Source organism: Eptesicus fuscus, chromosome 14, assembly GCF_027574615.1.
Source record: "Eptesicus fuscus isolate TK198812 chromosome 14, DD_ASM_mEF_20220401, whole genome shotgun sequence".
Lineage (NCBI taxonomy): Eukaryota > Metazoa > Chordata > Mammalia > Chiroptera > Vespertilionidae > Eptesicus > Eptesicus fuscus.
Window position 1 is genome coordinate 43,135,809 of NC_072486.1, and position 10,661 is coordinate 43,146,469.

A 10,661-nucleotide genomic window follows, 5' to 3' on the forward strand; every position below is an offset into this window, starting at 1 on the left:
AAAGCAAAATCTTCCAACTGCAGTATCATGGAACCCCAGGAAGCATTTCAAATTACCCAACATTATTTTTCATTTATCTTACATTCCAGTAACCTCAACTTCCCAACAGCTATTTAGTTTTCCAGTTACACATTCAGCTAACTTCTCTTTCTGAAATGTTTTCAATCAGATGCTGCCTACCAAATTGAATGGGGAACCCTGTGCCATATTAAAAAACGTCAGTAACAGATATAACAGCGGTGGGTTCCCTCTGGTAGCAGAAAGCTGAAATCACTCCTCTTAAATATACTCATATAGGAGAACACACTGGTTAGTCAATGTTTATGACAGATTTCTCTTGTTACATCTCAAAACAATCTGTGATCAATATCAAAACACTGCAATGAGATTTTACAAGGGAAGCTGATTGGACATTTCTGTATTTATTCGAGCAGATACCAGGGGCGGGATGGCCGAACAGTCAGAAGAAGATTTGCAATGCAATTAGGGGGAACAAGTGCATCTGAGTGTGTGCCAGGCGCAGGGGCCTCCCCTTAATTCACACAGTCCAATGTCTTAATGCAGCGTACAGCATCAAACTGCACTTCCTACAGTTTTCAAACTTCTGTCAGTTAACTCAATGTTTACCGAGTGCCGCACTGGGGCACTCAACATTTGGGGAACACCATCCAGCTCCGTGTACGTTGTTCCAACGCCATCTGTCACTTAAGCTTCCACAGACTCACAAATTTCAATTCACACTAATCTACTCGGCACTCAAACCGAAGCTATAATTCAAATTTTGACATGAAGCTTGAATTCCTTTTCAGTGTTCTTCAACTTTGACCCAGCTCCCCCTCCGTCCTTCACTGAAAAGGGCCAAGACAACAGCCCAGCAAGTGGGGCAGGCAAAACAGGCCTCCTTTGTTCGGTTTTGTCCTTTCAGCTCTCTATTGAGGTGAGGGACTGAAAAGCACACAGGGCCTTGGAAGGCAGCCGCACTCCAGCTCGCAAGCCGTCCTTCCGCGGAGACCAAAAACACTCCAGGATGGAACTCTCTCCACAGTCCATTTCTACCTTAAGGCACAATTAATGGAACATTAGTACTTTCCCGTTCCCCTGAGGGAGAATATGCTAATGGTGTTTTACATGAGTTTGTAATGTTCATCCAAAATGTATGCTGTAAATCAGACCCGTTCAAATGCCAAGGGCATCTAAAAACGGCATGAAAGCAGCTTTAAAGTTGAAATTTGGAGAAAAGATCACTACAAACTGAATACATATACTGAATTTTCCGAATGCTCTCAGCCCACTTGAGAAAGATAAATCAAATTCACTGCATATTACACAGTAGAAGACCTCCTACAGGATTCCCTCAGATTGCCCTGGGAATATATTTTTCTGGTTACAGTGTGTTTTGAACCAATATACCATGCACATCATAAAATTTAAATATACATGTAAATATATATATATACACACACATATATATTCAAAACACTTTTTCCAACCCTTTCTGTCATTTAATAAGAAGAATTTTCAAAAGATCACTTTCATCTGACAGTAACTGTCATTTTCATTCTCATGTGAATTCAGCAATGCTTCATTTAGTACAGGGCAGTATGGAAGAAAATCAGAGCACACAAAAGACAAGGTAAGATTTACTTGTCATTCCTGCTTTTAAGCTGAATAAGCCAGTTGGACAGTATGTGTAGCCGATGAGCAAAAGTGTTTGTAGGTTTGTTCCCTTTATCATTGGTATTTATTCACTAGTTGTTTTGGGGGTGTTTTACAATTCAGGGAAATCCTCCATCAGACTTTTAAAAATTACCTTTTTCTAATTTGAAATTCCAGTCTTGTAGGCTAGTAAAATAGGTCAATCAAATTGACGCCACATCTTTTTGATTAGCTCAGCTAAGCAATTATAATTGGGTGGTGAGGGTTTGTGCTGTCATCTTTAAAGACTCAATGGTGGGGGAAAATGCCCAACGCAGACCTGGAATTTACAGCTCCAGCACATCCCTACATATTTCTAGATATGAGGCAAATCTGCTCTTGATATGGGTTAAAATAATAGTGTCATTTTCCCAGTAAAATAAAAGCATACTAATATGTAATCTATCCTCACTGCAAAATCACTAAGCACAAGTGCACTACAGACATATATGCTCTAATTCAACATTTACAAATAATAACATGAATGTATGTCCCCAATGCTGGCTTATCCTGGCCAATGATACACATGCTACATAGCCTCTATTTCATGCTTTGTGTGAAGTATGGAGTCAATGAATATTTCTTAAAAGCCATCCATCTCCTTATTAATAAAAGTTAAATTGAGCCCGACCAGTGTTGCTCAGTGGTTGAACATCGACCTATGAACCAGGAGGTCACAGTTCAATTCCTGATTAGGGCACATGCCTGGGTTGTGGGCTCCATCCCCAGCAGCCAATCAATGATTCTTGCTCATCATTGATGTTTCTATGCCTCTCCTCTCTCTCCCCCTTCCTCTCACTGAAATTAATAATTTAAAAAAGTTAAACTGATAAGTTAGAAAACATTATGAATAACTTTTTCACAATACATTGTATATTAATTTATAATTTTAAAAAGTAACAACTTGCCCTAGCTGGTTTGGCTCAGTGAATAAAGCATCGGCCTATGGACTGAAGAGTCACAGGTTTAATTCTGGCCAAGAGCACATGCCCGGGTTGTAGGCTTGGTTCCCAGTGGGGGTGTGCAGGAGGCAGCTGATCAATGATTCTCTCTCATCACTGCTGTTTCTATCTCCTTCTCCCATCCTCTCTGAAATCAATAAAAAATATATATATTTTAAAAAGTAAAAGCTATAGCTCTTGACACCCAATAGGATGGCTATTAATTACTAAGAAAACAGAAAATTAGTGTGGAGAAATTGGAACCCTTGTGCACTCTTGGTGGAAAGGTAACATTTTGCAGCTGCTATGGAAAACACTGTGGTGGTTCCTCAAAAAATTAAAACAGAATTATCATATGATCCAGCAATCCCACTTCGGGCTACCTGCCCAAAGAAGTTGAAAGCAGTGACTCAAAAAAAATCTCTGTACACACATGTGCATAGCAACATGGTTCACAATTGCCGAAAAGTGGACACAGCCCAACTGCCCACGGACAGGTTAATACCTCTTTTTTTTTTTTAAGTGATATCTATTCTATTATATAAAAAGCCTGTGGTCGTCACGCCATCACGCCGTAACAACTGATCAGCAGGAGGCTGCGTGCGCAGGGTGGGCGGGGCTGCATGTGTGGCGAGGCGCACACGGGTGAGCAGGGACTTGACTCTGAAGGATTTGGCCAGAGGCACGGGTGGGTTTCTGGGTCCTGCTTCCCACAGTGGCAGCCACAGGACTCTTCCTGGGTCCTGCTGAGCCGCGGGACTCTGGGTCCTGGGTCTCACGTGATTTCGAGCACTGGGCCCTAGTGTATATATAATGGAATATTATTCAGCTTTAAAAAGGAAGGAAATTCTGACACGTAGATGAGCCTTGGACATTATACTTATTTTATTAAGTGAAATAAAATGAGCCAGTTACAAAAGGACAAATACGGTAGGATTTCATTCATATAAGGTACTTAGGGTAGTCAAATTGTCAAATTCATAGAGACAGAAAGTAGAATAATTCTTTCCAGGTTTGCAGGAGAAGGGTGATGGAGGGTTAGTGTTTCATGGACACAGAGTTCCAGTTTGGGAAAATGAGAAAAGTTCTTGAAAGATGGACAGCAGTGATGGTTACTTAACAATGCGAAGTATTTAATGCCACTAAACTATACAGTTAAAAATAGTTAAAACAGCTCTAGCCGGTTTGGCTCAGTGGATAGAACACAGGCCCAAAGACTGAAGGGTCCTGGGTTTGGTTCCAGTCAAGGGCATGTACCTTGGTTGCAGGCTCCATCCCCAGCCCTGAGCCCTGGTTGGGGCGCCTGGGGGAGGCAACCAATCAATGTGTCTCTCTCACATTGATGTTTGTGTCTCTCCCCCTCCCTTCCACTCTCTCTAAAAATCAATGGAAAAATATCCCTGGGTAAGGATTTTAAAAAAAGTTAAGACAGTAAATTCTGTTACATATATTTCACCAAAATAAAGAAGTAACTTAGCAAAAACATCCCATTTTCTATACATATATTGCATTTGCTCCCCCATTTAAAGACAACCTGATATTGAAAGAGTTATTGCTAGAGGCAGAGCCATTCCATATTTTCTTCATATAGCCCTCTCATTCGCAGTTTGAGAAGAAAAATAAACATCCAGGGGACATTTTTCTAGTCTTAGCCTCTGATGGCAATAAAAGACTCTAAAACTAAAGGGGCCTTTCGTTTGCCTGGGTGGACAGAAGGTTAAATAAAATAAGCTACTGGATTCTTGCCCCTGACATCCTTAGGTGCTAAGAGTTCCCTACCTCCTCCTCTAACTTCACCTGGCAGCAAATCCAAGGCTCCTTCCGGTGGGAAAACATGAAACATAAAAGGGAAATACATCTATAAGTATTTAGTAATGTTCAATCATTTCAAATCATCTTCATTTTCCTCTTTGCTAATCATCTCAGCAGTTGAAGACAAAAGCAGTCTTTGGACGCAAGCACACAAAACGTCCTAGAGAAAAAGAATACTTTAGGAACTCTATATTCTTGTTAAATTCGTTATTGGTTACCATGCTTCTCAAGTGGAAAATGTTCTTTGTAAATGGGAATGAGATTCCAAAGGCTGCTGACAGAGGCAGCAAACCAGGACTCCTATGGACTGAACTGTGTCGTCCCCGCTCCCCACCCCCGCCATTTCATATGTTGACGTCCTAATCCCCAATACGACTGTGTTTGGAGACAGGGCTTTTAGCAGGTAATTAAGGTTATATCCTATCTAATAAAGAGGGGAATATGCAAATTGACCATCACGCCACCACAAAGATGGCAGCGCCCACGGGGTGGGGGGATTCCGTAACACAAGATGGCTGCGCCCACAGCGGAGGCCGAGTTCCCGTAGGAGCCTTAACTAGCAAGCAGCAGGAACCTGAGGCTGCATGGCACTGGGCCAGGGCAGGAGACCTGAGGCTGCGCTCCCCGTCCAGTGGGGCTTGACAGGGGACCTCAGGCCACACCCTCCCGCCTGGCAGGGCTTGACTGGGGACCTCAGGCTGTGCCCCTGCCCCAGTGCCAGGCTGGGGAACCTCAGGCCATGACCCCCACTTGGCAGGGCTTGACGGGGGACCTCAGGCCATGCTCCTCACCCGGAGGGACTTGACGGGGGACCTGAGACCGCGCCCCCGCTTCAGCGCCGGGCCAGGGGACGTGAGGTTGTGCCCCCTGCCCGGCAGGGCTTGACAGGGGACCTCAGGCCGTGCCCCCCGCCCGGTGGGGCTTGATGGGGGACCTCAGGCCGTGCCCCCCGCCCGGTGGGGCTTGATGGGGGACCTCAGGCCATGCCCCTCGCCCAGTGGGGCTTGATGGGGAACCTCAAGATGTGCCCCTCCCCCCACCCCAGTGCTGGGCCAGGGGACCTCAGGCCACACTGCTCGCCCTGGCACTGGGCCAAAGGACCCTCAGGACATGCCCCCGCCCTGGCACCGGGCCAGGGGACCTGAGGGTGCGCCACCCACCCGGCGGGGCTTGACAAGGGTGGGGCCGGCCAGGTCCGATATTGCTCAGTGGGGTGGGGCCAGCTGGGTCTGGGTCTCACGTGATTTTGAGGTGCTGCGGATGGACAGGGCCTTAACTCTGGGTCCCATGTTGTGCCACAGACTGACAGGAGGAAGATTTTCATATATATTTTACTAATTTTCTTTCATCTCTGACATTTCTATTATAAAGAAAGGGCAAATAGCAATATTAAAATATTTCCTCTAATTAATCCCCTTTTAATGTGCATGAATTTCCTGCACCGGGTCACTAGTAAGGTAATAAGGGTGTGTCCTAATCCAATAGATCAGTGGCCTTATAAGAAGAGGAAGGGAAGCAGTTTCTCTCTCTCTCTCTCTCTCTCTCTCTCTCTCTCTCTCTCTCTCTCTCTCTCTCGGGCATGCACCAAGGAAAGGATATATGGGCACATAGGGAGAAGACAGCAGTCTGCAAGCTGGGAAGAGAGCTCTCGAGAGAACCCAACCATGCTGGCATCCGGATCTCTGACTTCCAGCCACCAGAAGTGTAAGAAAATCAATGTCTGTTCTTTAAGCCACCCAGTATGTATTTTGTTACGGTAGCCCAAGCTAACTAGGACAAAGACTGATTTCACATGAGAATATCAGGGGGAAAAAAGCATGGGTTTCTCAGGGGTTACCCTTACGGTGAGTAATGACTGGTAGGAGCCACAAGAGGGCTTTCTCCAATGTTCATGATGTTCTCTGTTCCTTGTTTTGAGCACTAGACGGGTGTCCTCAGTTTGTGCAAGTTCATCAAGCTGTACATTTACAGTACGTGAAAAAAGAATATCTGTATGTGGAAGTATGTGGCATAAAATTAGAATCTCCCCCAAGGCAGAAATTCTGTTTTGCTCACCACTGTATCCCCAGTACACTGTATCCCTAGAACATGTACCCAGTAAGTGAATGAATGAACGAATGAATGAACGAATCTCTTCATCAGAAAAGCTTCTTGTGGGGTTCCATTAAATAACTCCTTTGTGCATACACAATAGAATATCCTCAGATCCTATTTATATTCAACCTATTACTACACAAGGAAAACTACACCAACACAAAAGCATTGTTTGAAATGACTCTTCAGGAAGTTTTCTATCGCCCAGGTGTATACATTCTCATTACCCTCTCACCTTCCTGAAGTGCTCACACCCAACTATTATTGTCATTGTCACATCGGCCTCACAGAAAGTATCATTTCTAAAGACAACTTGCTTTCTATTTACCGTCACTGATGTAATGATAAAAAATGATATGGTGCCCAGCCAGTGTGGCTCAGTGGCTGAGCGTCAACCTATGAACCAGGAGGTTCGATTCTGGTCAGGGTACATGCCCGGGTTGCATGCTCCATCCCCAGTGGGGGGTGTGCAGGAGGCAGCCAATCAATGATTCTCTCTCATCGTTGATGTGTCTCTCTCTCTCTCTCTCCATCTCCCTTCCTTTGTGAAATCAATAGAAATATTTTTTTAAATGATGTGGTATAAGGGCACTGGCCTACAGTCCAAAGACCTCATCACTTTCCTGCATTAGAGAGCTGGGTAACCTCTCCCAGCCCCACTGCACTTCTTTCGAAACCCAAAAGTTTACATAGTGCTCTCTTACAGCTCTAAAATTCCTGGATTGTGTGACATGCTTAGCAACTTTCCTGTAATGAGGTACTAGTATAAGCAGGCTGAAAGAAGACCATGAGTCAGAATTTAGAACTCATTTTTCCAAGTGATCAGCCAATTAAAATCATGCTAAAAGCTATTCCAGGAATAGCTGATTTCACTTTTGTTTAAATTCTTGTTTCTAGTAGTTAATATGGAGCATTTTTGTAAATGCACCACACATTCTTATATATTTAGGATATTGAATGCTCTTTTAAGATTTTATACTAGAGTTCTATTTAAATTCAATATCCAATTTGAGGAGTAAATCTTCCGCAGTCAAAAGGGTCTACAAGAGATTCAAGGCTGGGAACCTGAAATAGAAACATTGCCAAATGGAAACTTTACCTTTATTTAAAAAAAAAAAGTTTCTTAAAAATTGTGATTTGCCAGGAATCTCTCAGTCTCTGTAATGAGGGGGGGGGGGGGGGGGGACGGGCACCGGTCACTAAGCACAGTCCAATGACTGTAACTACTTGAATTGTGGGTTAACAGCCAAGTACTTAAAAGCTAACAAGAATAAAGGAACTTGTAAAGGAATTCAAGAGCAATACAGGGCAATAAAAGGCTATTCTGCAAATACAATTCGCTGAATTACTATATTGCTCGCTACTGTGAGGTCTGCAGGAGTTAGAACTAAATGGGCTTATAATATGTCCCTGATCTCGAACACCGGGTGGTTTCAGGCTTCCTCTAAACGAATAAGCCTCCAAAGGGCCACATGTTCACAGTCTTGAATGACCAAGTGTAGGGGCAATAAGCTAACCCTTGCTCCCCTACTTCCTAGCTATGTGGCCTTAGGAAAGTTACTTGGGTTTCTTTAAGTTTCCATCTCCCAGTTTTCAAAATGGGACCGTTGTGGAAGTAAATGAGATGATACTTGTAAACTGCCCAGCACCAAGCGTATCAGCAGCTTAAAAAAAAAAATGTTGACTATCATTATCATTAAAGTAGAAAGCATCCAATTGTCTAAACCCATTTCAGTTCTTCTGGAAGGTCTCATTGACTCGCGACCTATTATTACAATATGTTAATAGCAGGGCATGGTTAACCTAAAACAGTCCCAAGCAAAACAGCCCAGCCTCCCTGGGTCTGCATTCAGTGGCTACCGTTTTCCTTCCCAGGAAAGTCCCAGGGGGAGCTCCTGGTACCGCACGAAAGCCTCCCGCCTCGCCACACCGGCTTCCACCTCTGCGTGCTAGCGTCTAGGGCGAGGAAGGGCCCACTTGGGAACCGCACCTCTGCACATTAACCACGCGGGACCCGGCAGGAAAAGAATGCTCCCCTTTTCAGACAGACAGACAGCTACGAGCCCCAGAGGCCTCTGGCTGGAGCTGATGGTACCAAAAGACAGGAGAGAGGCCGGGTGGGAAAGAGACGCCACCTCTCAGCACCAGCACCTCCCTCCGCGCCCGCCGCTGCGCAGGGGCGACCACGGAGAGTCGCGGGTGGAGGCTGCGGCCGCAGGCCGGGCGGCAGGCGGGGAGACGACCCGGAGGGAAGGCAACTGGCTTGCTCTCCAGTCCCCCGGGCCCTGGGAACCCACCGGCGTCACTTGCTGCCCGGTGTACACGGCTCTGGAAGAAATGACGACTCCCCGGCTCCCGGCTCCCGGCTCCGGGCGCTGGCAGATGCGGGCCCAGAGCGGTGGAGCCGGCGATCGGCTGAGGACTCGCTCGCTGCGGCGCCCACCCGCGAGGCGAGCAGGGGCCCGGCGCAGATGGCGCTCGCCGCGCCAAGGATGCTCCAGATCCGGCGGCCACCCGCGGCTCCACACAGCCTCCCCGGCCGAAGCTGCTGCCAGACACCCGCTCTGGGAGCCTGGGTCGGCTCCACGCCCCGGCGAGCCAGTCCCTACAAGTCCCAGCCCGGAGAGTCTGGGCGGGGCGCCAGGACCCCCGGGGCCCGCACCTGCGGGGCCACAAAGCCCAGGAAAGCCCCCACCCTGCCGTCCCCAGTCTCCCCCGGTGCTCTCCGGAGCGGCGAGAGCGGAGGTGGGCTCGCCCCAGAACTCCGCGGTCCGCAGGTGTGAGCACATCCGAACAAAGCCCACGCCCAGCTGTGCTCGCGGGGACCGGCACGCGCACACGCCCGAGCGCACCCGCCTGGCCGCTGCGCTCCCCGCCCGGCTCCTGCGCTCCCCGCCGGCCGGCACCGGCCCGGGCCCCCCCGCCCCCCCAAACCCTCCGCGCCGGGTTTCCGGGAAGCCCCATGTCCGGCTCAGCAGCCCCTCCAGGCCCCACTCTACATAGAGAGACGGCGAGGTAGCGCTTCCCGGAACGCGTGGGGCGTGGACGCGGAGGCATAAGTTGGTCCCAGCCAGGAGGCGGGGATGGGCGCCCGCCCGCGCAGCCGGGGATGCGGCACTTCCGCGGTGCCCTCGCCCGGGCGCCCGCCGGGCCGGGGCCTAAGGAGAAGCAGGGAGTTGGCGAGGAGGCTCGCCCTGCCAGCAGGAGGGCGCTCGGCTAAGCCCCGGGCCGGGGTCCCGGTGCCCACACACCAGCGCCCGCGCCCCTCGCTTCCGTCGTTGCCCCCTGGCAGCACCGGGTGCCCTACCAGACGCGCCGCGAGCTACTCACGTTCGTCCGCGGTGCCCGCCGCTCAGCCCGGAGCGGGGGCCGGAGAGCCCGCAGCGCGGATGTCCTCCGTTCGTGGGGAAGCTGTCGCCTCCGGCGGCCCCGCGTCCCTGCGCCCGCGCGTCTGGGGCTCTGACTGCGGCGCGCGTCAGCCGGCGACCCGGGGAAGCAGGACCGGCCCCGCGCCGGCGCGCCCCCGCCGCTCCCGCCCTCGCCGCGCCCCCGCCCCGCGTCGGCTCCCCCTCCTCCCGACTCCCGCACTCCCCGGCGTCCCCGCCCCTTCCCCTCCAGGCCAGCACCTCTCCCGCCCCTGCTGGGGTGGCGGCGGCAGCGAGTGGACTCTGGCCGCCTGCGCCTTGGGGGGGCTGGGGGGGCCCTCACCTGAGCGGCCACGCCGCTACCCAGCAACGTCATCCCGCGAGCCTGTGAGGCGGTGGGGCAGGTGGTGAAGGGTTGGGGGGGGCGGGCAGGGGGGGATGAGAGTGGTTGGGATTTGGCTACAAGAGATGTTCCGGAAAATAAATAGCTAGTTTTTAAATGCCACGCTCCTGGCTTTAGATTTCTGTGCAACGTCTGTGGTCTTTTTTTTTTTTTTTCTTTATTCTTTTTCTTCTAAAACATTTAATTTCTTCGAAACTCACCAGTTGGGATGATTTGAGATGGTTTCCTTTTGTTTTGTTTGTTTGTTTGCTGGCGTTATTTCCAAACAGCCCCCAGAAAGGGGGCCTTCAGGGTAAGGTAGATGTTGTCTATTCGTGGTAGGAATTGGGTTTCCTAGTCCCAGGGAACAGG

At 49.3% G+C, this 10,661-nt stretch overlaps 1 protein-coding gene across 1 annotated transcript in view; it reads right to left on the reverse strand.

Annotated features, from left to right (window-relative positions):
• The window catches only part of NRCAM (neuronal cell adhesion molecule), a 255,637-nt gene extending 245,554 nt beyond the window's left edge, over positions 1 to 10,083 (reverse strand). The window contains exon 1 of the mRNA XM_054726170.1: positions 9,873 to 10,083. The gene's annotated coding sequence lies outside the window, so the exon portion shown is untranslated. The remainder of the gene's footprint in view (positions 1 to 9,872) is intronic.
• Between the last annotated feature and the right edge of the window lie 578 nt (positions 10,084 to 10,661).